This window comes from Danio aesculapii, chromosome 5 (genome assembly GCF_903798145.1).
Source record: "Danio aesculapii chromosome 5, fDanAes4.1, whole genome shotgun sequence".
NCBI lineage: Eukaryota > Metazoa > Chordata > Actinopteri > Cypriniformes > Danionidae > Danio > Danio aesculapii.
In genome coordinates, this window is record NC_079439.1 from 49,191,554 (window position 1) to 49,218,770 (window position 27,217).

A 27,217-nucleotide genomic window follows, 5' to 3' on the forward strand; every position below is an offset into this window, starting at 1 on the left:
AACATTTAAATAAGCCACACAAGTTCATATGGTCACTTACGCTGGATTGAAGAACAAAAAAAAAAAATAAAAAAAGAAGAAGAAGAAATCATTGGTGTAACAGGGCTGCTGGATGGTTGACTCTGATTTGGTTCAAGAACAATCTAAGGTGTGCAATTATCTTCAGGGAAATGCACAGCTAAAATAGATCCAGGCATGTTTTGACTGCGTTACGGTTCCATACAGTATCACTACGCCAAACAAAATCAGTTATTTCAAATAATCCCATGGTCTGTTGAAATTCTTGATTCTGATTGGCTGTAATGTGTGCAATTTAATTGAATGCACAGGTAGTTCTAGTCAATTTTGATCACAGTTCGAAATAAATATACATCCACCAAAACATTAGCAGTAACCATAGTAACTAAGTGACAGTTGTCTGAGTCTTTATTCCATGAGGAATGTAATCTTCAGGGCACTGACATGTGCTTTATCAGGGAACCAATATTTGAGCAATTTGCTCAAAATATTTGCAATGAGGTAGCTAACACTATTTGATATTCCCAGGTCAATTACACATACACAAATGATATCTCTCTCTCTCTCTCTCTCTCTCTCTCTCTCACTTTTGTGCTATCTCTTACTGTCTCTGCCTTTGGGCTGATTCAAAAGTAGGGACTGGGAGATCTAACATGTCATATCTAATAAAAAATCGGTCAAATGTTGTGCTGCAAAGAGAAAAGTTAGTTTTAACTTGTCTATAACTTGGAAAAATGATCATGTAGAGTAAAAGTCAGAATTATTTGCCAACCCCCACCCCCCATTGATTTTTAATTAATTTATTTTTTTTATATTTCCCAAATGATGTTTTACAGAGCAAGGACATTTTCACAGTATGTTTGATCATTTTTTTCTTCTGGTGAAAGTCTTATTTGTTTTATTTCGGCTAGAATAAAAGCAGCTTTTAATTTTTTAAAAGCCATTTTATAGTCAAAATTATTAGATTTATTTTTCGATAGTCAACAGAAAAAAAAAAATTACCTTTTTTAAAAATTATGCATAATTACCCTAACCTGCCTAGTTAACCTAAATAACCTAGTTAAGCCTTTAAATGTCACTTTAAGCTGTATAGAACTGTCTTGAAAAATATCTAATAAAATATTATTTACTGCAAAGATAAAATAAATCAGTTATAGAAATGAGTTATTAAAACTATCATGTTTAGAAATGTGTTGAAAAAAATGTTCTCTCCATTAAACAGAAAATGGGGAAAAAAATAAACAAGGGGGGCTAATAATTCTGACTTCAATTGAGTGTGGGATAATTAATGGCATGTCATATGTTAAAAGATTTTAAATGTACTTCACCACGCTTTGCGCCAGACAATTATTTGCTTCTGAGTTGGGCATTTAAAATCCTTGCAAACGGAGGGCCAACATGGCAATCCATTGATTATCCCTTATACACTATGTACCTCACAGCCTAGAACAGTCAAAAACCAAACCAAGACAAACAAAAGGTTTTGAGTGAGATGTGTATGAAACTCTATTAAAATCATTAAATTATTAAAAATAATGCACACGCAATATGTAACGACCGCTCTGCTTCATGGTGTGACCTCATCATCTATCAATTGATCTGTCTGCCTGTCTGTCTGTCTGTCTATCTATCTATCTATGGATCTGTCTGTCACAATCACCAGCTATCTAGCCCATGCAGATCACTGGAGAACTACAAATCTGACACCAAATGAACTACATATCCCATCATACATGTACTCACACACCAGCTGCAGTTCACCCAATGATTACACTGCTGGGAGCTGATTACGCAGACCATTTATACTACTCACATTCACACACAATTGGCGAAGTCTTGTTTTGCCCAGCAGTTTCCTGTTTGTCCTGCCATGGTTTGATTTTTGTCTGTTTTCCGTTTTGATTCTTTGCCACCTAGCCTGAACATTTGCCTGTATTTTCACTACGCTTTTTGGATATTTTTATGCTTCTGTTTGCCCTGGTTTTTGACCATTGTCTGCAAGACTTCTAATTAAATAAACGGCATGTGGATCCTCATCTCCGTTGTCAGTGTCCTTTCATGACTATCTATCTATCTATCTATCTATCTCTATCTATCTATCTATCTACTATCTATCTATCTATCTATCTATCTTATCTATCTGTCTACAGTATTTCTATCTATATACAGTTGATGTCAGAATTATTACCCCATTTTTTTTTTAAAATACTTCCCAAATGATGTTTTACAGAGCAAGAAATTTTTCACTGTATGTCTGATATGTATGTCTTTCTTCTGGAGAAAGTCTTATTTGTTTTATTTCGGCTAAATAAAAGCAGTGTTTATTTAAGGTCAAAATTATTAGCCCCTTTAAGCTAGTTTTTTTTTTTTTTCGATAGTCTACAGAACAAACCATCGTTTACAATAACTTGCCTAATTACACTATCCTGCCTAGTTACCCTAAATAACCTAGTTAAGCCATTAAATGTCTCTTTAAGCTGTATAGAAGTGTGTTGAAAAATATCTAGTCAAATATTATTTAGTGTCATCATGGCAAAGATAAAGTAAATCAGTTATGAGAAATGAGTTATTAAAACTATTATGTTTAGTAATGTGTTGAAAAAAAAAACTCTCCGTTAAACAGACATTGGGGGAAAAATAAACAGGCGCTAATAATTCAGGGGGGCTAATAATTCTGACTAACTCTAACTGTATATCTATCTATAAAGCAAGGTATATATATATATATTATATATATAGATTTACTCAAAATATGTAGTGTTAAAATAAATAACTGCATGACAATCAAGTTTAAGAAAAGAGATCCTCTAGTTTTATTATCTTATTTTTTATTATTTAACTTACCAATACCTAAAGCGAATAAGTGCAGATGTGAGTTGTCATCGATTAGCTGAACTGTTATACCGGGGTAGTTTTAGCTACTTACTGTCCAGTTTATCTTCGGCAAACTGACTTACTTTTTTAGGTTTTTCAGCACCATACATTTCATGTATTCTCATATCAATAGTTTGCCTCGATGGTGACTTGTAGAGTTCTGAACAATGTTGATGGGTCTGCAGTCTGTGGATATCCATTTAGTGATGGAATGAGTTCACTTTGCAGTGCAACCCAGTCTCACGGCAGTTCGTGAAATAGTCACGAAATTTAATCTATTGATTCGTGTTCATGGGCACGAATTTCCTCTTTTTTCGTGTCACCTTGCACGAATTTCCATCCAATGTATTTCAATAGGAAATCATTTTCGTGTCTCTAGCACGACTTATTTTGCCATAGGGTACCCGATGCTGCGCTTTAAAAAAAAAATTGTATTAAATATTATTATAACCACAGGGTACCAGACGCAGTATTACGATTATTATTATAGCCACAGGGTACCAGACGCAGTATTTTGATAATTATTACAGCCACAGGGTACCAGACGCAGTATTATGATTATTATTACAGCCACAGGGTACCAGACGCAGTATTTTGATTATTATTATTGACACAGGGTACCAGACGCACAATTTTGATTATTATTATAGCCTAGGGTACCAGACGCAGTATTTGATTATTTTTACAGCCACAGGGTACCAGACGCAGTATTTTAATTATTATTGTTGACACAGGGTACCAGACGCAGTATTTTAATTATTATTGTTGACACAGGGTACCAGACGCAGTTTTTTTATTATTATTATTGACATAGTGTACTAGTTTTCTAAACCGACGCAGAAGGAATTCCATTGCTTTCAATGGGTTGCCTCAGGCGTCATACGGAGACGTTCAAAGCGTCGTATAATTACCAAAAGATGTCAACGCAATATTTTATACCTGGTTTACGTCTATTATAACAGTTTTTTTTTTTTTTTATTTTTTTTTTTTTTTTTTGTTCATGAAAAGCGTCTGTAAAGAGGGTCGAGACAACTAAATGAGAATATACATCGGTCAACGTGACTTCTATTCAACAGTGAGTTTAACATCGCTCAGCTATTGGTCAAAATGCATCACCGATGAGTTCACCGATGAGTTAAACTGTTCAGCAGTACGTGGTAGGTTAATGCTACATAATGTATTTTTTATTTTTATTGGAGATTAGTTGGTATTTATGTTGGTATTTATAAATGTGTTATCATTTACTTTATATTTAATGAGTGAAATTATATTCAATTGCCCAGTTTAGGGTAATTATGCCTAATAAAACTGATTAATTTGTTTGTTTTTTTACTTAAAAATATTACATTTAAAATACTAAGTTTTAAAAATATTTTTAGCTGATCTTTGTATTATTAAATTATTCATTGAAGTTGGGGTCATAGTACGTCGAGATCTATTTTTTTTTTTTACAGTCTATGGTCGCAATCCCAAGGTTCATTGCGATCCCAAGGTCCACTGCGGTTTTCCACGCGGTAAGTAAAAAGTAAACAAATAAAGACGATTTGTTGATTTAGATAAGGGGTTTGTTTAGAACTTTTATAAAAGCAGGGAAGTTATCTCCTGATGCATTAAATGACTGCAGACTTGATATAAATAAAGCATGTACTGCAAACTAGCGATGCTATCCAATTACATCCAAGTTCATTTATTAAAAAATTATTTTCCCCACATATAGTCGTGCATAGCTCAGAAAAATATAGTTATACATTTGAAGATGAGGAACAGTGTTACCAGATTGTTGTTTTCCACAATAGTAATCGTCCAAAATCGAAATAAATTATGCAATATACAATAAATATTACCTCTAATAATACAACTGTATTCATAACTGCATCAATATTAAAGCAAATCAAGTGTTTCTCTTAAGTTTAAAGGCTACATTGTAACTGCAATTATTTTTCATGCCTTAAAAGAAACAAAAAAGGCAGACATAACTGAAATTCTGCCTGTCTGAGCGCATTTTATTCATTTTAGACCACAAAACTAATATTTGTATTATTAAATACACTCTCTTTCTGCATATATATATATATTATATATATATATATATATATAATATATATATATATATATATACATACATACAAATATATACAAATATATATATATATTATATATATATATATATATAATATATATATATGCAGAAAGAGACTGTATTTAATAATAATTCTGACTAATAATTCTGACTTCAACTATATATATATATATATATATATATATATATATATATATATATATATATATATATATATATATATATATATAGTTGAAGTCAGAATTATTAGCCCCCCTTTTAATTTATATATTTAATTTAAATATTTCCCATATTATGTTTAACAGACCAAGGAAATTTTCACAGTATGTCTGATAGTATTTTTTCTTCTTGAGAAAGTCTTATATGTTTTATCTGGCTAGAATAAAAGCAGTTTCTAATTTTTTAAAGTCAAAATTATTAGCCTATTAACCTAATTAACCTAGTTAAGCCATTAAATGTCACTTTAAGCTGTATAGAAGTGTCTTGAAAAATATCTAGTCTAATATTATGTACTGCCATCATGGCAAAGATAAATAAATCAGTTATTAGAAATGAGTTATTAAAACTATTATGTTTAGAAATGTGTTGGAAAAAAATCTTCTCTCTGTTAAACAGAAATTGGGGGAAAATAAACAGAAGGGGGCTAATAATTCTAAGTATAAGGTGTTCAGATATGAATATTTTGTTTTCAGGTTCTTCGAATTACTTTAAATCCAATTTCCCAATTTTCTAATAAGCAAAAGGTAAAGGCACTTTTAGAACCCATGTTTATATTGTTAAATTGCACTTGTCCCTCTCTCTATCTCTGTTAACACATTTGTGTTTGTTTGTTTAATCCTTGTGTCTTTCAGTCTGTTTCTGCCTATCACAATGAGTGATTCAGAACTTCAAGAGCAACTTTTGAACCTTGATACTCGGATTGATCAAGATTTCAATTATAAGCTCAAGTCTTGATGACAACTTGGTGATCTGCAGGAAGCAACTCCAGTAAAGACAACTGAACCAAGGGTATGGTGGAGAAGGAGACACATTGTGTAAGGAAGGCCAATACCAATCTGGAATCAATAAAGGGTTAGTTTTTCATTCCATGTATATTAAATATCTGCAATGTTTAGGCATATATGATTGTATGAGATAAAATTTACATGCATTTATTCTTCCACTACTATTGTATTAACGGAAAGAGAGCATAAGTTTTATTCTTACTATTGTTTATGAAAAACATTAAACTACAGTATAAGCTCACAAAATATTGTGGCTTAACTGTTTAAAACAATTTGTTCTATGTGTTGATTAGTGGCCAACCTTTTTTTTATTTTACAGAAAGTATTTTGTTTTGTCTGATTTGTATGACACCTTATAGACCATAAACTGATTCGGCTGTCCACATTGGAGTCCAGGAAATTAGAAGTCTGCTTATGCTGCTTGTCTACTAGTCTTGGGATAGGTTGAAATGTTATTAATGTTAATTTTCTGTTGTTTTAATCTTGTACAGCTCATAGGAACTCCAGTTGTCCCAACTGTGAGAGGGCCTTGCTCCAGTGACTGTTGGTGTGTACTTCATTGTTTCCATTAGTCCCTGTATCTGTAGACCTAGGTGACAGTGGGCTAGAGTGAAATTTTGGTTTTATTTAAACTAAGGCATAATGATGGCTTTTTTATCTCAGATTTGGTCATGCAAGTAATTAATTGATATCATAAAATATTTTTATATTCTTTCCATTGTAGGTGGAAAAGATGTTGGTAATATTTTTAATAGACTGCCAAGATCTCAGCAGACATTTTTCTTAGATATTCTTGAGTGGGAGTCTGTGCAATACAAGGTGGATAGTATTTGCAAGAAGGATGTACTAGGTACTTTAAACTGTATGTGTTGAAACTAAATTAACAAGAAAACAGCTCTTTGATGTTCACCTAGTAAAATTAGATTAGAAGATATAAACTGTCATGTACTTGTTCTTGACAGGAAGATTTGTGGACTACATTAACTAATGACACTACCTCCAAAGAGTTGCAAAAAGCTGTCAAAGTTCCAGCACCCTCTTTAAGTCCTTCATTTTGGTGTTCCATGCCAAAGCACATGAGTTTTAATGTGAGATTGGTGAACTATATGAGCATCTTAAACTGATGCCAAAATTTTGTTATTGCTTTCCAGGATATTGGCATACCAGGATAGGTGTGGTTTAACTGTTGGGAAGGAGGTTGGAACAGTGCAATGTTTCCTCTCTTGGATTGCAGTGACCAGACATGCTACTGTAACTCTCATGGTCATGTGCTGGAATTAGCAGATGTTCAACTATTTGGCCATCTCACTGACCTGTTGAATCAGAAGGTAAAGACATCCAGTAGAGTTTGTTTTAGATGTTCAGTAACCTATTTGAATAGTATTATGATTTTTGATTTCTTATCACTAGACCACAACAGCTCTGCAATGCAAGTTGCAAAACAGAATCCATGAAACTGGCAGTGACCGGAAACCAATTGGAAGACTTTGGTTTATGATGTAGAGAAGTGGGCAGACGGTGAGGAATTATTATTATTATGACATGTAGTCATTAATAATTGTAAGTGTTACTATTATTGTTTTGTATTTCACTAGCAGAAGCAAAGACAACAAAAAACAGAAGTGATGTGGATGTCTTCGCCTTATAGCATGGTATGTACACTAGACTTCTGACAGTTTTGATTCTTTAACAGTTGATGTATAATCCATGTGATACAACTTTCTTCTTATGAATACATTTCAGACACTGTCGATCTAACAACAACGAGAAGGGCGTTCAACATTATCCTGCTAGTAAGGACTCTGCAAGAGAACAGAGGATTCTTGTGGCAGAGATGGCCAACCATTATAAATACCAAATACCTTTCAACTCATCCTGGTTCCTTCAGAGAACTGTCCTGCTTATGTGCTACTGAAAAGTATGTATTTGTATTATTTAGCACAAACATAAGCATAAGGCTACCCAGTCCAAAGGATGTTAATACATTTTAATGTGGTTGTGTTCTTCTTTAAAGATACGACATGTGGCCTAAACGAAGAGGGGTTAAAAGGTCTGTGGATCATCATTCTCAGAAAGCAACAAAATAACTGAGAAAAAAAAACTACGACACGAGGGTGCAAGCTAGAGACCTGCAAGGTACCTGCATGTTTTGGCCGGAGCAGAGAACATACATTTTTTAAATAAAGTTCCAACTGATGAGTATGACATTGACTACAGATTTTCTTTTACTGTAAAGAAAGAAGACGATGACCTTAACACTGAATCTAAAGCATGTAATAAAATCTGAATTTCATAATCTATAACCAAATTGTTGTCTCTTTTTTTTCAAATACATATACATGTACAGTATGTATGCATGCCTCTTAAATCAATCAGTGGTGTTAATTTGGAGCATTATTGAACGCCTAACTGCTTACAACATGTATAGATTTGAGGTACTCTATATGAAAATAAAATAAATACATTAACTGACATTAAGAGCTTTTAAAATATGAATTCTATGATGAAGAATGTGTATTGAATTTTTGCATATACTTGGCCAAAAAATGTTTATTATTATTATTATGGTCAACTGCTCAGATACCTCCAGTCAATATGTGGCTGAGTCACTTGAAAAATTTACCTATGATTTACATCAAAGATCTGATGTGTTCTGGCGCATTTGGTCCTCCTGGATTTTTCTTGAGGGTCCATGACTATTTCTTCACCTTGGAATTATAAGGTTCTATCTGCGTTCTGAATGATTTTGAAATTGAGCTTCAAAGTTTTTGCATTTCATAGCAAACAGTATGTGTGTAACATTTGTTTAAATAAAAAGTCTTAATTTAAACAACTTACAACATACAAAAAACATCCCATAAAGTAATAAGTTGTCATTTAATATGTCAATAACCCAATTTTGACAAACATGTCAGATAGAACCTTATAACTCTAAGGTGACGATATGTCTTTCTAAATTTGTTTTATCTCCTTTTATTTGTCTTTGCTTTGTTGCATTTGTATGCATTTGTTAGAATGTCCAACAAAAACGCTGTACATATTGTTACAAGATACCAGTACCACTGTTGTTCTGTTGAAAATTAAAATAATAAATAATAAAATAAAAAACTATTTATAAATGTTCTATTGAATGCAAAAAAAAATCAAATGATGCCAATTAAAACATTTTCAAAACTAACAGAAAATCTATAAAATATGATTTTTTGGTAGACAAATCCATCTCAATAGCTTATTCACATATAAGTACAGCACAAAATTATTTTACTTTTAGTTTAGATCATCTGAAGGTTTGCATTTTTATTTTGTTGGTTAATGGTTATGTGTTATAATCATTTGGAGGTTTGAACTATTCACAGCATTTGTAAAGATATCTTTTCGTCATTGTAACCTCATTTCTTACTATTTTCATGATTTTTACAATGCAGAAATTCTTACAAATCATTTGATTAATAAAGAAAATAATTAGCAAATTAACCCATGATGAAAACAATAATTAAATGCAGTGTCTACAAAATTATCCAGATTGAGTTTCACCACAAGACACAGTAAGTTGCATGGTGTAATACTAATTTGAATAAATATGGTATGCTAAAGGGGAAATTTTTATTTTAGACTTCAGTCCTTGGCTGAAGAAAGATAACAAAGGCCACGTTTGTCAGTATCTTAGTGTAGTATGCTGTAATAACTGAAAACTGTTTAAAGATTATTATTATAGGGACACATGCAGGACAAAGACATTATGTGGAATCATTATTTCCTGGATTAAATACATAAGTTCATACATTGTCATCAAAACATACTGTTACACAAACAAGTTGAAGATTTAGAAAGTAAAAATATTCAGATAAAGAGTTTTTTTCAAAACAAATACAAAAAGTCTTTAAAAGGTTACATTTATAAACATTTACATTTTAATATAACTTATCCATATTTCAAATAAAGTAGAAACAATTAAAATCACATGATGACCATTAATGAAACTTCTTTTCCATGATTAATCCAGTGTCATAAAATCCACACATATATTCAGAACACCAGTGAATTAACCAATTACTCATATAATTTGTGATGAATATTGATCACTATTGCTAATAACTAGTGATTTAAAGTATACTGATGTTGTACAGCTTATTTTTTAACACAACTGTACATGTGACAATAACAATGTCTTGTTCATGTTGAAGATGATACATCTACATAGGTTTTACTGCCTTTCTACTCCCAGGGGATGTGTAGAGCCCCATGGAAAAGAAAAAATATTCACATTTCAAACGTCTCTAACTCGAAGTCAAATTAGAATATATAAGGGAAAACCACAAGACTTTACTTATGCTATATTCAATAAATAATATTGGACATAGTTTTCAGATATATACTGAAAGTCAATAAAAGCTGTTTAAAAAAACACATTGTAAAACAACAAATTTATGCCTGGCTTTCACATATGTCATAAATATATGGACAATGACCTTATATAGATAGTCCTATGTTCATTAAAGATCGTATTTATTCCATTTTATTACAAAAATATTTTAAACTACATTACCCACAAGTCTTTGTCACTTATAGATGGGACGGGAACAACATGGCGCTGCAAATTGTAGTTCATTGAAATGTGTAATTAGGGTTAGGTTTAGGGTTACGATCTTGGTTAATCGGTAACTATTTGAAACATGGCGATACCTCATTGATAAAGGACACTGTTAGTAAAGTGGCAAAGTTAGCAAAATATAGTTAGCAACACGAAGCATCTTTTAATTTGGCTTTAAAGTTAGTCCAATCACAACGTCGCAATCTACGTCACACTTGTTGTCTCTATTTGGTAATCCGGCTGAAGGTAGATTATAAATTAAGGATTTAAATATTAAAATTCATATTAATATTACATATTAAATATTATGTCTTATTAAATACAAATGTATATTTACAGCGAGATTCCTTTGTGGGTGTAACCTGATGTGCAAAATATCACAGTGAAACCAGATCATAGGCATACATTTGAAATGAATAATAAAATAATAAATGTCATGTTTGAAAACAAATATAGTTCAGCATTTCCTGTAAATTGACCCTGCATCCTGTAGGTATCCAAATATAAATATGTCAAACTTCAAGGACAAATATTGTGCCCATTAAATAGTAAAAATAGTGGAAATGAGTATGCAAATAAAGACAATACATTTTTAATGAAACATTTATAATTTATTTATAATACCACAAAAAAAAACACAAAAAATATAGATTTTATAACAGTTTTATTGCAATATTTTATTACATACATATATATGCAAATGTTAAAAACAATTATAATTGAAGGAAATGTATATTTTGAATTATTATTATTATTATATTTATTTTGTGATATTTATTCATGTCATACATCTGGTATGTCAAGCTCAAGTAAAACTGCACTGCAAAAAATCTTTTCAAATGATGCCTTTGGAAATGCCATTAAACAAACTTTCACAACAGCAAGTCAAGTTCATGACAAATACAAAAATGTTTATAATGACAACTTTCTGAACTTAACAGCAAAAGTACCTAAAAGCTATAACACTTTTCAAAAACATATTCAAGTACTTACTGAAGAATAGCAACATTTTTACAAAACACTGAGAACCAATGTGTGCTTGGCGAGTCCAGGTGTTTATGGTGACTAGACTGTCATATTGCAAACCGGTTGGCATGAGGAGACTTGGGTGTAAAGTGTCGGAATTCCTGGAAGACTCCCATGTGTTATCCCAGGTTTTGCCACTGTAAAGTATCAGAAGTGCACAATATCATTAAAGAACAAAGAATCAAGATGATTGTTAGGTTTCATTTAGAAAGTTCAGTGATATTTATTTATATCTGTAAAGTGTCATTAAATCTGGCACTCTTGAATTAACTGCTTGAATAAGTTTAACATTTTCAGCATGTTTTCATGTATTCCAAGCAGATCTGACAGTCCTACAGACTCAGATATGAGGATAGTGACTGCACTGATCACTTCTTGCTATTTAAAACACACTCATCAATTATATGAAAACTACAACAGCATACAGTGCTCCACCCTAATAATATGCTAAATTATGACAAGTTTATTACTTTACATGGCTAAACATTTATGTTATAGCTGCATGATTCACTGCTATTACTGTAACCCATTACAGTCTTAGCCCAACCTAATTGACTTTATTAGAAAACTGCATAGAAACCTGTTGCCTTAAACCACTTGTGTTTTTATACAAGGTGAAACTAAACAGCCATACTTGAATTAACTTTACAATCTTATTGGACTTACAGTAACATTTTAATTCAAGTAGGGCTGTTAAGTTTTATCTTGCATATAATGTAAGGGGTTTAAGGCAATGAGTTTCTATACAATTTTCTAGTAAAGTCAACTAGATTTGGTTAAAGGAATAGTTCACTACTTACTCTCCCTCAAGTGGTTGTAAACCTTTATTATAAAACTTCCAAGTTTCTTTGTGTGGAACATGAAGGAAGTTTTTTGAAGAAAGCTGAAAACCTGAAACCATTGACATACATAGGAGTAAAAAAAATACTATGGAAGTCAATGTTTACAGATTTTCATCTTTCTTTAAAATATATTTTTTGTGTTTAACTGAAGAAAGCAACTCAGACACATTTGGAACAATGAAGGATGAGTCATTAATGACAGAGTTTTCATTTCATTTTTGGGTGAACTATCTCTTTAAGAGTATACTGAAAGAAATGTCCTACTCAATGATGCTAACTTCACTACATGTGTAGCGCCTTGAGTACTTAATTAGAAATCAAAACAATGATCAGATCAGTCCCATTTTATGCCCTATATATCATATTGGCCACAGAATGGACTACTTAGTGTTGCAATGAAATTAAACAAATAATAAAACTAGGACTTACCACACAATACAAGACAACCAGTGAATTTTCAACTCTACCTTTTCTGTACACAAGATGAGGTTCCAGCTTCAAAATGGCACCATAACACTGATCCTGAGTGGGGTGGTTGTGCTGCTCTGTGAGGTTGTGACTGTTCAGATGCAGTGCTGTGAAGAGTTCTTTATTAAAAGAAAGTACATTCTTTTCAAATCTGCACATATTAACAAAGAAAATACAATAATTTTAAATAATGATTAATTCTGAAAAACCTTACCCTTAGTCAAGATGAATTCATATGGCCTCTGCATTCTTTTGTTACATGTATGGAAGACAGATGAATAATTATGTCTTCAACCCACTTATTTGCAATTTCTCTACTGTTTTCCAATAAATACATTGGACTTAATCCAGGACATTAATCCAGTGTCTAAAGGTTCTGCATCTGAAATGAATAAAAACAGATGTGACATTAGTTAAACCCACTAAACTACTAGATACATCAGTACTGCTCTAAGCAATTGTAATGTAATTTAAGTGTAGTCCAAAATTAGCCTTAATCTGTTTAAATTATGATTTAAAAAGCATTTCTTGCATTAAAAAAAAATCCTGCCTCTTGTAATACATATGATCAATGGTAAATTTCTGAGAAGGTGCAAGGTAATCCTTGAGTTTTACCATTAACATCATGACTAACATAATATTTGAGAAGACAGCTTGTTGCGTCTCTTTACCACAATTTAGAGATGATAGATTCTTTCTTTTATTAAATAAATTGTTAAAGGCCAAATTATACTGGTAATAGTGTATGATAATGTGTGAAATACATCAGTTTATGTTAAACTTGAGCTTATGTTATGCTTTGAATAATGAAAAGTTGCATTTTTACCTACTGGAATAAGGGCATAATCATTTACATGCCCTGAAATTTTCCAGCCTTCTTTTCTCAACAGGCTTATCTCACTCACACACACTCACATATACATACATATATAATATATATATACACAGTTGAAGTCAGAATTATTAGCCCCCCTGATTTTTTTACCCCAATTTCTGTTTAACGGAGAGCAGATTTCTCCAACACATTTCTAATCATAATAGTTTTAATAACTCATCTCTAATAACTGATTTATTTTCTCTTTGCCATGATGACAGTAAATAATATTAGACTAGATATTCTTCAAGACACTTCTATACAGCTGCAAGTGACATTTAAAGGCTTAACTAGGTTAACTAGGCAGGTTAGGGTAATTAGGCAAGTTTTTGTATAATGATGGTTTGTTCTGGAGACTATCAAAAAAATATAGCTTAAAGGGGCTAAAAATTTTGACCTTAACCTCTTAAGGCCCAAGCTGTTTTTTTTACATGAATTTTTTTTTCTCTTTATTTTATTTTTTTATTTTGGCTTATTGGAACCTGATTAGAATAAAACCTAAGTACCAACTTTTGAAATGATGTACTTTTAGAGAAAAGTATGTCCATATATGTGGAATATGTCCGAATTTATATAAAACACAATAAAGTCACCTTTGTGTAATAGAATGAAAAACTCTTTATTTCTGCCTTGAACACAGCAGTTTTTTTCTTGCCTTTTTAATGCATTAATAACACATACACACATATTTTTGAACATGTTTTGACTATCAGTAAAAACATTTTTTTGCCCTTTTTGGACAGTTAAAATAGTGTTTGGGACATTTCATATGCTGCAAAACAGTTGCAGTATGACACTATATGTCTGTAACAAAATATAAAACACAAGACATAACAGCTAAAATGTGCTGTCCATGTATGTGGCCACTAAGCCCTAAGAGGTGAAAATGGTTTTTAAAAAAATAAAATTGCTTTTATTCTAGCTGAAATAAAACAAATAAGACTTTCTCCAGAAGAAAAAATATTATCAGACATACTGTGGAAATTTCCTTGCTCTGTTAAAATAATTTGGGAAATATTCATAAAAGAAAAAAAAAAAAAAATCAAAGGGGGGCATTATATATAATGTGTTTGTGTGTGTGTCTGTTTTAAGGCATGAAAAATAATTGCAGTTACAATGTAGCCTTTAAACTTAAGAGAAACACTTGATTTGCTTTAATATTGATGCAGTTATGAATACAGTTGTATTATTAGAGGTAATATTTATTGTATATTGCATAATTTATTTCGATTTTGGACGATTACTATTGTGGAAAACAACAATCTGGTAACACTGTTCCTCATCTTCAAATGTATAACTATTTTTCTGAGCTATGCACGACTATATGTGGGGAAAATATATTTTTAATAAATGAACTTGGATGTAATTGGATAGCATCGCTAGTTTGCAGTACATGCTTTATTTATATCAAGTCTGCAGTCATTTAATGCATCAGGAGATAACTTCCCTGCTTTTATAAAAGTTCTAAACAAACCCCTTATCTAAATCAACAAATCGTCTTTATTTGTTTACTTTTTACTTACCGCGTGGAAAACCGCAGTGGACCTTGGGATCGCAATGAACCTTGGGATTGCGACCATAGACTGTAAAAAAAAAATAGATCTCGACGTACTATGACCCCAACTTCAATGAATAATTTAATAATACAAAGATCAGCTAAAAATATTTTTAAAACTTAGTATTTTAAATGTAATATTTTTTAAGTAAAAAAAACAAACAAATTAATCAGTTTTATTAGGCATAATTACCCTAAACTGGGCAATTGAATATAATTTCACTCATTAAATATAAAGTAAATGATAACACATTTATAAATACCAACATAAATACCAACTAATCTCCAATAAAAAATAAAAAATACATTATGTAGCATTAACCTACCACGTACTGCTGAACAGTTTAACTCATCGGTGAACTCATCGGTGATGCATTTTGACCAATAGCTGAGCGATGTTAAACTCACTGTTGAATAGAAGTCACGTTGACCGATGTATATTCTCATTTAGTTGTCTCGACCCTCTTTACAGACGCTTTTCATGAACAAAAAAAATAAAAATAAAAATAAAAAATAAAAAAAAACTGTTATAATAGACGTAAACCAGGTATAAAATATTGCGTTGACATCTTTTGGTAATTATACGACGCTTTGAACGTCTCCGTATGACGCCTGAGGCAACCCATTGAAAGCAATGGAATTCCTTCTGCGTCGGTTTAGAAAAACTAGTACACTATGTCAATAATAATAATAAAAAAACTGCGTCTGGTACCCTGTGTCAACAATAATAATTAAAATACTGCGTCTGGTACCCTGTGTCAACAATAATAATTAAAATACTGCGTCTGGTACCCTGTGGCTGTAAAAATAATAATCAAAATACTGCGTCTGGTACCCTAGGCTATAATAATAATCAAAATTGTGCGTCTGGTACCCTGTGTCAATAATAATAATCAAAATACTGCGTCTGGTACCCTGTGGCTGTAATAATAATCATAATACTGCGTCTGGTACCCTGTGGCTGTAATAATTATCAAAATACTGCGTCTGGTACCCTGTGGCTATAATAATAATCGTAATACTGCGTCTGGTACCCTGTGGTTATAATAATATTTAATACATTTTTTTTTAAAGCGCAGCATCGGGTACCCTATGGCAAAATAAGTCGTGCTAGAGACACGAAAATGATTTCCTATTGAAATACATTGGATGGAAATTCGTGCAAGGTGACACGAAAAAAGAGGGAAATTCGTGCCCATGAACACGAATCAATAGATTAAATTTCGTGACTATTTCACGAACTGCCGTGAGACTGGGTTGTGCAGTTGTTGTGTTTTTTGTTTTTTTTTTGTTTTTTTTTGACAGGCTTGCGCTGATACACTCATACATGGTGCTTTGACAAGTACAGCTGAATGACACTGTCTCGGCACTGGCATTTTGCTAACATCTGCAAAAATGTGTTTGGCCTGAAGATGGTACTTCAAACTTGTACTTCGGTGGAAGAGCAGTTCATCACTATAGGAAGATTTTTATAATGATTATTTCCATTCTTCACATGTCTTGATCTATCATGTATTCTCATATTGTCCATCACATAATGATATTTATGCAATCAAGAAGCTGAGGTCAAACATTATCAAATGGTTATTTTGTGTTGAAGAAATATTAACGCATTAACCTTTTAAAGTTTACTGCATGTGTCAATGCCATAGCGTTGACAGCCCTAGTTACTGTATAATATGTATAGTCATTTAATATTTAATTAAATTCACCCCAAAATGGGCCAGTAGTATATGTACAATGTCATATAACTTCTGCTTAACTTTGCAAAGTTAGGATGATTATGAAATTAATATCAGCCTCTGATGTTTCAGATTTAACGATCAATATAATGCCTACTGACGACAGGAAAAGACAATATACTATACATTTCAAAAAAATATTCTTCATTCCTTACGCTGGGTACAGACCACAAGATAATTATGCTGATTTTAAGCTGAATTCTCCCCTCCAACAATCCCAGGTATGCCTAACAACAAGACGGTCTCTCGTTCAAGTCCGGGCTGGGCTAGTTGGCATTTGTATGTGTGTGTGAATGACAACAATTGGATTTGGACAGCAGACATGAAGGATCAGCTTGTCGCTTTGTGGCAACAGCCCAAATGTTTGTTTATTTGTTTATTTATTTGTCCACTATGTTTATTCTCAAAGCTCGAGAGATTTTGCGAGATTTCCTGTGTTCACATACAGAACTCTTGTCGAAGATCTATTTGCTTATTTCATGGGATCGCCATTTTAAAAAATGAAAGTGAGACTGTAAACATTGCAACAACATGCTGTGGAACAAACCTCCAGCTGTTGCCGCGATTTCAAAATGCAGATATGGTGTACACGTTTTAATATAATTTGGTTAAGTTTAATTTAATAAATTAAATCCATATTAGGCATCAAACAAAAGCTTAAGTGTCGTCTGAGGCTTCAGTTCATGGCACCAGGTAAGCACCGTGGGGGCTTCCCTGCTATAGCCTATGTAACTCGGTGAGCGATGAAGGTCATCAGTTTACCACTCTTCACAGAGTGCAAACAAAGATACAGGGACACTGAAGCATTTAAAGCCGCAAAGATCAGTCCATTCATCAGCAGATTGCTCATCTCTATTTGCACTCGGTGAAGTGTGATGAACTGATGACCTTCACGGCCAATCACAGTCATTTCTGTTGAGCACTGGTGAACACAATGGCAAATCAGCAGTTTAAGGACGCACTCAACATTGCTCAAGTGTTAGCAGGAAATGGACGTTTTTAAAATTCCAGTACCGAAATTCAGTATCCTGACAAGTCTAATATAGTGAAAGAATTAAATGAGTTTGATAAATGGCATCTAAAATGTGTGTTTGGGAAAGATGATGTTAGCTAACTAGTGCCATTTGCCTTAACTTAGCTAAAAATGAAATGCGATATCCCTTTTTATTTTAATTACCCACTCAGAACGGACCTTTGGGTCACACGGAAAGCAGTAAAATTATACATTTGTGTCTCTTTTTTGTTTTCACAGACGCCATTTCTGTGTGACTCCAGGCGGTACTTCTGGGTTTCTTTCCACCGCAGCCGCACTTTCACTTTTAAAATGGTGGCCGTGTGAAATCAGTCTACTGGTGTGTTGTGTGCTGTCTTTGTCACATACAGGTAGCAGCACACCACACGATTTATGAGCTAAACATGTTTGTGGTCTCTAACATTTTGAAAAATTGTAAAATGTAAAAAATCTTTTAATGTGTACCCAGCATTAGGTCATTCACAACCTTTTCTTACCCTGCATTCCTTTCAAATTGTTTCTTTTATAAAGGCCATGACATTTACATTTTTCTGCTTAGAGTAAATGTTTATATTTAGATTTTTTTCAACTTGAGCTGCTCTATGTGTTCTGACAAAATTGTGAGGCGCAGGTGTTTAAATTGCGAGGCACATGGGGCATATAAACAGTGTGTAAATGCTCACTGACAATTTAAAACAATCAAGAAAAAAAAAGGCATCTCTCTCACCACAAAATACTCGTTCTGTGAGATCGGGGCATTATAATGTCCCCAGAACGCTACTGAATGATGCGCATCAGAGGGCATTTAGAAGTAGGTATTCGCAATGCTGACTGATAAAGTAGCAGGTATGCACTTTATATCTGCCTATAACCTCCACTACACCACTGGGACTGTGCAAGTAAAAACAGATTGATCTCAAAACTGTCATTAGCACAGTTATCGCTCTTTGAGTGAAGAACGAACATTGTGTTTGTTAATAAAGCCGGCAGTATGAATCTCAAAACCTTAAATGAAAATCTTAAACTCTTCCAACTCTTCCTTTTACTTAAAAAACTCAACATTAGAAGTATTGTGAACATGTTTCCTGTCTTAATGCAATGCCATACTGGGAACTACACATAACTACAGAGTGAATAATGCCAACAAACATTCTTAATGTGTCCCAATTTATATTAAGTGGCCTTATGTAATTAATAATTGGTTACGGTGTACTTATTGGGTAAATACATGTCTTCACATTGTACTTATCAGACCCCTAGTTTTTCGCGATTCCACAATCGCTGAATCCAGCATAAAATCAACAAAAAGTCACACTTTTTGCGATCCTGCAAAATTCTTAATTTAAAGCAATATAATCTTTATTAATCTCATAAAACATCCAAATACAAACCATATAATAATTTTTTTTTTTCAGTTTGCAAAAAAATTTGTTTTACATGGCTTAAAGTTGTTGCATACGCAACGCATATAATGTGTGTGAGTGTCTCTCAAAAAATGACATCTCACCTGTGCCCTCACAATTCTAATATTACATGAGAGTGGGGGGATTGTTTTGCAGCCTGTGCAGTACGCAGACGGAGATGAAGCGCAAGAGATTTACATGTGAAGTCAATGCAAAGATTGGATTAGACATCCTGTGGCACGAATTGGGCGTTTTGTGCGTTTGAGGTACTTCAGACTACAAAAGAAAGTGGGAGCAAACATCTAACAAACGGAGCAATGGAACAGACAGAAAAGCAAGCAACTTACAATGATGGAGATTGGTTCAAGGATGGTCGCTGGACGTGACAGAATTTAAGGACATTATTTTTGCTTTTCATCTATGGCTGGTATTATGATGTGCGTCAAATCGATAAATGAGTTATTGCAGTTAATGAGAGAAAACGATTCCCTGCCATTGTTGAGTTTAACGGAAATTGTTTTAGGTGTATTACAGTAGCGAAAGTCCTAACGCATGTCCTGAGTGAGGTACAGGATGTCAGATGCTCCAGGGAGTGAAATCTGAGAGAGAAAAAATAAGATTGTGGATAAAAGTAAGAGTTGTCTCAAACTTAATTCCAACAACAACAGTGGTCTCAAGCTTAATTTCTGGAGGGCTCTGCATATTTTAGCTTCAACCACCTCCAACTCACACCTGCCTAATAGTCTCTTGTAGTCTGGAACACCTTTATTAGTTGGATCAGCTTTGTTTGATTAGAATTGGAGCAAAACTGTGCATAGCCCTCCAGGGAATCGGTTTGTATATATTGCAACATTTTATAAATATTGTATATACTATATATGGACATATATTTTATTAAAACTTATATATATATAATATATATATATATATATGTACTATATATATATAATATATATATATATATATATATATATAATTTATATAGATATAATTTTTTAGGAATTACCACCACGACATCTGTCATTTTCAGAAAAAAATCCCCCTAAACAACATGAAAAACTAGGAGGTCTGACTTATGCTTGATTAAATACCTGCATGTACTGCACTGCATCTGTAATATTTTTTTGTAATTGCATTTATAATTACACTGTTCTCACCAGATGTGTTCTGCAATACATAATAGAAATGTTACGTGCATTTATTTATATTAAAGTGTAAGTCTATAGTACTTAACATTAAGTGGGAGCTATTGAGGAAGTTCTTTCTTTATTTATTTATTATTTATTATTTTAATCAATATTTGTTTTTGTTTGTTTGCTGGTTTGTTTATTTATTTAAAAAAATGGGTGAATTGAACATAATACAACATTTTCAAGAACAGTGGTTTCAGAAGTGTTGTTTCAGATCTTTTGAAACAAGTGATTTTGAACAAGCAGTAAATATCTCTTTTAACTCACTGTAACAAAGAACTAATAATACATCATTGCCATGTGCTTGCAGGCGTGTTCAACCAATAAGAGTGGAGACATGGGTAACAGGTGACTACTGACTATCAATCACATTCTCTAAGGTCCATGAGAAGTCAGCGTGAGAAGTGAGGTTATGTGGGTCTTGGCCTTACCATAACAGTTTGGTTGCACAACGGCAAATTAAAGGTGTTTCGGGAACTGTACAGCACTTGTGACAGTATGAGGTTATGCTGCATGGATGTGCCTTGCGCCAGCAGTTAGAGTGGTTTGTTCAGCATGTTTTAATTTTGGCCTTGAAATCAGGCAACCGATTCAGAAGTCCTCATTGTGGCACGAGCAGGCAGAGAGAATAGCATTTAGTTTCAAAGGAGAACAAAACCGAGATGCTAACTTAACTGCTTAATTAAGCAAGATTTATGCTTAAGTCCTTTTTTAAAAGAACCAAACTTAAATCCCTGCAAGATGACTGCTAAGGAAACAGAGCTCTTTGGATTCCACATTTTGCTCCACTTTTTTTAGTAATGTCTCAGTTAAATAAAATTATAGATTATTATTTGCTGTTGAAGAATAGTAATTTAAAATTACAAACAAATTCATTAAAAAAACTGAACTGACAGCTGTCCAAATCTTGAGATTCAACATAGCTTCAGTTTTTTCTGTGTTTTTCAAGGTAAAGCTGTTCAAAGTCCTGTTTTAAATTCAAAGCAGAACATTATTATTATATTATTATTATTATTATTATTATTATATTATTATTATTATATTATTATTATTATTAGAAGGTTCTATCTGCATTTGCCATGTTTCAAAATCTACAACAAACAAATGCCAAGATGATCATTCAGACTCCCATATCTCATGTGTTGTGTCATGTGATTCCTTTGTTCTCCTTCACGCCTGTAAGTAGGGTTTCCCTAGTTTTTACCTGTGGTATGCACATCTGTGTATTTCAAATACAGTGTGTCCTTGGAGTCTCTCCTTTCCCATATCTCTTCATATCATTGTTCCCCCACATATTGGATGGTGCGTATGCTTGTTGTTGTTTATTAAATAAGTGTTATTCATTCTATAGTTTCAAAGTCTTACCACCTATCCAATAGACAGACACAATACTCTGTGCTTTCTACGATGTTGCATTGCCATTGCATACCAAGTGTCATAAGGTGGAGGAAGTGGAACTTAATAGTCTGTGGATTGTGTTACCCCCTATACAATAAGCCTCTCTTGAACTGATCGAAACTGATATATTTCTGAACTCGGCCTTAAGAAAACTTTTAAATGCACACCCTCCCCGCCCATTCCTGCCTCCTCGTTCTCTTCTATCTTCTCATCCTGTCAACTGGCAGCCAATCTCTGCAGTGGGTTTACTGCTGGTCTAACCGTCTCCGTTGGCATTATGGCTGGAAGATCCCTCATCTTTGCCCAGTAAAGAAACTTGACACAGAGGAACATAAACATCTACTGCCAGCTAGCGTTTCAGAAGTGTTATTGCAGAGCAACTCAAACAGCATGCAGAAGTACAAATGCGCAGCTACACGCATTGCATGCACCGTGGGTCACGTCGATCATTCGACACAGAAGTACAAACCAGGATTTTTGGGTTCTCGTCTCTGTCACAGAGACCATCGGCTCTCCAAGTCCTTCACCTGCTCCACTACCATCAGTTGACTCCCTGATGAAGCTGTTAGTGTTAGTTACAATGTAGTGTCAAGCAGCTTAACATAGAGGTTCTAACAAATTAAAACTGCTTTAGTTTTGTTTTGTTTTGTCATTGTGGTTTAAAATTCACTGCTGAATGTCCAAACACTGAAGAGCAAATCCATCGATGCACAGCTTCACAAGTCCCAAACCAAGCAAGCCAGGGACGACAACAAAAGGAGGAACAAAACTTCACCATTGATGAAAATGAAGGAAAAAAACCTTGAGAGAAACCAGGTTCAGTTGAGCATGACCATTTTCCTCCTCTGATCAAACTTCTTGTGCAGAGCTGCAGTCTATGTGTACCTCGGCCACCATAAAATCCAACATAGGCTCATTCTGAAATTGTAGCCCTATATTTGTTACTGGAGATTGCAAATTATGTAGCTAGAGCTGCGTATGGCTGCATTTCTTCTTTAAATGAACACTATGAGGTGGTATGACACCGTTCCCTTTCTCGCTTACCAGGTGACTGCTTACCTCCATATGGACGGCTTTTCCTCTATTACAAGTTTGTCTAGTTAGCTCGACATGTACGAAGGTGGACTTGAGATGCAGAGCGAAGTTGACCAAGGCAATGGGGTTCGAGTCTGGTGAAGAACAGTTTCAAAAGCAGGTAAGACAAAACAGAAGGCAAAAAATAAAATAAACAAGTTAATAACAGGGTGAGGATGCGGTAAAATTTGAAATGTGGTAAAAATCAGGGGGCTATTATTTTTCTGAATTGCTTTTCAAAACACTGTCGGTTCGGTTTAGAAAAGTGGGTGGGCGGGTCAACCAGTGCTTTTTACAACACTATTGGTTGGGTTTAGAGAAGGGGGAGGGTGAGGAATCAGTCGGTTGGTCAGTCAGTTAGTCAACAGCGGCCTCTAGTGGATTTACATGAGTACAGCAGGTGCAAATGGCACTCGCGAGATAAATTTGAGATCTGAATAAGCATACACAGCAACGTCTGGTAGATTCATGAAAAAAACTGCAAAAAAACATAGCTCCTGGGACGAATTCTGCTCTCTCCAAAAATGTATATAGGGGTACGTAATCAGAACGAGTCTGGGTTGAAAAAATCCCTGTTTACAAAGAAACTTTTTTAATACATTTAAGCACTCTGTTATTCTTTTTCGTCATTATAAATGACACTTGTTTCCCATTCATCATTATTATTTTTTTTTGCTAATGGAAAACTTTAAAGTTCAATATCTCAAAGTCATTCTGCATGCACTTTCAAGATGGAACGTTATCAATATAATTGCCTCATCATCCATAAATACTTTCGATTGTCATAAAATGACCTTATATTTTTAACTTTTCTGTCCATCTTCTGAGAAGTTGTTCTTAAAACTTTCTTTGCACTAGCAGAAAAAAAATGAGTCTGACTGCTTAAAAACTACGCAAACATCCAAAAACACTATATGCATGAGCATTGGGAGGTTGTGCATTCTCTTCTATATGTGTGTGTGTGTGTGTGTGTGTGTGTGTGTGTGTGTGTGCGTGTGTATGTGTGTGTGTGTGTGTGGTGACTCAGGAAGCAGATAGATATCCAGGAAGGCTTGTAATGGTTCAGATAGGCCACTCTCACCCACGGTGACAGCGAGATTGGACAGTTAGGAGACAGAGTGCAGGCAGAAAGACCCTTACACAGCCTCATTAGCCATGTAGAGTTATCTCCCAAGTGTCAATACAGCACAGAGAGATAGCAGGACAACAGGGAGGGGGCCGAGGGGGATCTTGACGAAGAGAAACGGGATGACCGAAACCTTAAAGGAAGAAGCAGGTGATAGGAAACAGGGAGCTTGAGGCAGAAATGTTGGTGTGGATGGAGAGGAGGGGGGGGGGTCGCAAACAATCACATACACACATAAATGCAAAAGAAGCTGGCAGACAGTGGAAGAGAGAAGGATAAAGCCTCATACACTCACAAAAAGTGGTTTGCTGACAGAAGAAGGGACAAACTCTCAAACGCTCTTTCTCTCTCTCTCTCACACACATGCACACACACACGGAGAGAGAAAGAGAGGAGCTGACAGAGAAAGGTTGTGCTCCCCCACCATCCCAGCACCTGTCACACTTTGAGATAATCATCCATCATGGCCGGCCGTTGGCCTGTGTGGTCCTTTTTAATGGACACTATTGACACTAGTCGTCTCCTCTCCCACCCACAAGCTGTCAGCAGACTGAAGTGATGTGTGTGTGTGTGTGCGTGTGTGTGCCAAACATCACAAGACTGGTGAAGGAACGCAAGACATTTCAGAGGACGATGTTTTAGATCAGAGCCTCCAATGTAAATTTTCTCCACCAGACAGGGAGTGTTTACCATCTGTGGCAAGCTAAGTAACCATAACAAAGTTTGTTTGTTTGCTAATTTATTGATTGATTGTTTGATTTTTATTTATTTTTTATTATTTGTCACATTATTATTATTATTATTATTATTATTATTATTATTATTATTATTAACAATAAGACAGGATGTGCACAAAGCAACAAGGATTAAAAGATCTGTTCAGCTCTCTGTGATCATCAATCATCAACAAATGTGATCAAGAATGAGATTTTAAAACATTTTTTAAAACATATGCATGTTTGTAATGAATTACAGTGATTTTACCATCTTTATCACCACAGCCGCATGTCAGTACAATTGACCCTTCGCAAAGCCACACCCAAAAACCACCACACATCAATCGTGGCTTATCAATCGTGGCTTAGCAACTGTAGCTACGTGCAGGAAGTCTATCAATCTTTCGAGCGAGGGAAACAAGTCAAAGCGTGGTGCATATGGATTGTGCAAATATGATGGAATTTTTTTCCCTTTCCAAAACCTAAAACCCAAGGGGAGAAATGCCAGGTGTAGATCAAGCTGTTTGAGGGGCCGTAAAAGCAGCACAATCCAGTCATATTTACTTATGTTTCAAGCTACGAATATTTGGATTACATATCAACAGAAAAATTGAGATATGATCACAAACTGAGTGCTTGCGATCAATATACTTCACCCGCAGCTGTTTTTCAGTAATTTATAACCCTCATGTCCATGTCAGAGCTACAATTCACCGATGTGTTTGTCGGTCTTTTGGAGATTTAGTCATTGGTGATGACGTTATTGCTGGGTTAGTGTCTGCTTTTGTATTTGGTGTCAGATTAATATTTGCTGATAGGGAAAATCTATTTGTTTACTTCTGCTATTTATACTTTGATTTGCATTTGCATTGAGCTTTGGGTCATGACCAAAAGGACAAGATCTTGGAAACAAGCGGCCGAAATGAGTTTCTTTCGAAGGGTGGCAGGGCACACTCTTAGGAAAATGGTCTGTCCCCCTGGAGGAGCTTGGAGTAGAGCCACTGCTCCTCCACATCGAGAGAAGTCAGCTGAGGTGGCTCGGGCATCTGTTTCGGATGCTACCTGGACACCTACCTAGGGAGGTGTTCCAGGCATGTGCCACCGGGAGGAGGCCTCGGGGAAGACCCAGACCCTGGAGGGACTATGTCTCACGGCTGGCCTGGGAACGGCTCAGGATCCACCTGGAGGAGCTGGAGGAAGTATCTGGGGAGAGGAAAGCCTGGGGTTCTCCCCATAAAACTGTTGCCCCCCTGTGACCCGCCCCTGGAAAAGCAGCAAAAAATGAATGAATGAATGAATGAATGAATTTGCATTTCAATGTATTTGTTTTTTTTTTCCATTTAACTGGAAATAACAATAGAAACTATATAAAAAGCACACAAACATACTGACGGTTATAGGTACTGTACATTGCTATGGGTCAATGATGCTAATATTTGACATAAATCGATCAATTTCTCCGTTCTGGCTGTTTTTTCTATGAATGACTTATGTAGAAGCACTGTCTATGCGTGTTTCCTCGCCGGTTAGTAATGTAATATTTCATTGCACAACAATTAATCTATCAGGCTTTTTGGCTAAAAAAGAGAAATCATAGTTTAATTTGGTATTATTGTATCATTTTTAAATTTCACCTCTCCTGCTGTGTACGAACTAAGCTGTTGAATGATCAGCATATGAGGCGGCTAGACTTTAGACTAGCTTTAATTTTGATTTAAAAAAATATTTCTAATTGGTTGCGTATTATGTCGTGAACATACTCCCGTAATGCATACTGCAGTCTTTTTTTGCCTGGCTTTCTCAGATATCACACTCGTTCCCCAAAAATTATTAGATATATACCTGGAAACATCTGACACCTGGGCATACATATTGTAATGGACGTGCCAGGCACAAAAGCTTGACAGGCGTAACAACAATAACTAATGAGGGCGGCGCTTAGCTAAGGGTCAATTATAAAAGCTGACGCTTCAATCCCGGTTTGTGGACTTTAAATCAGGTTTATTTTGTACACTAAAATAACGGATATCCATACAGCAGTGGATATTAATGTGTATCCTGTCACATTTATCGTGCAAAAACAATGCAGTTAAACGTGCACACAATGTGTGTGTCCATTGTGTGTGTGTGTGTGTGTGTGTGTGTGTGTGTGTGTGTGTGTGTGTGCGTGCGTGAACTTTATAAAGACATGTTTTTTTTAATGTGTATGTGATGTGAGTATTTG

The 27,217-nt window shown here is 34.4% G+C and overlaps 3 long non-coding RNA genes across 4 annotated transcripts; 2 read left to right on the forward strand and 1 right to left on the reverse strand.

Moving 5' to 3' along the window:
* The first annotated feature begins 4,293 nt into the window (after positions 1-4,293).
* LOC130228595 (uncharacterized) lies at positions 4,294-7,281 on the forward strand. Its single transcript, XR_008837785.1, has 4 exons — positions 4,294-4,406; positions 5,824-6,043; positions 6,468-6,523; positions 7,128-7,281. It is a non-coding gene; the product is annotated as an uncharacterized LOC130228595 (long non-coding RNA).
* Positions 7,282-7,383: 102 nt separating this feature from the next.
* Positions 7,384-8,229, forward strand: LOC130228596 (uncharacterized). 2 transcript variants are annotated; one of them, XR_008837787.1, is made up of 4 exons: positions 7,384-7,494; positions 7,572-7,628; positions 7,720-7,894; positions 7,991-8,229. It is a non-coding gene; the product is annotated as an uncharacterized LOC130228596 (long non-coding RNA). The 2 variants fall into 2 exon arrangements; XR_008837786.1 differs by having other exon boundaries at positions 7,575-7,628.
* A 3,473-nt stretch (positions 8,230-11,702) lies between these two features.
* LOC130228597 (uncharacterized) lies at positions 11,703-15,768 on the reverse strand. The gene is made up of 5 exons (XR_008837788.1): positions 15,741-15,768; positions 15,301-15,360; positions 13,118-13,285; positions 12,865-13,022; positions 11,703-11,730 (listed from the first exon to the last, which is right to left on the reverse strand). It is a non-coding gene; the product is annotated as an uncharacterized LOC130228597 (long non-coding RNA).
* Positions 15,769-27,217: the final 11,449 nt, after the last annotated feature.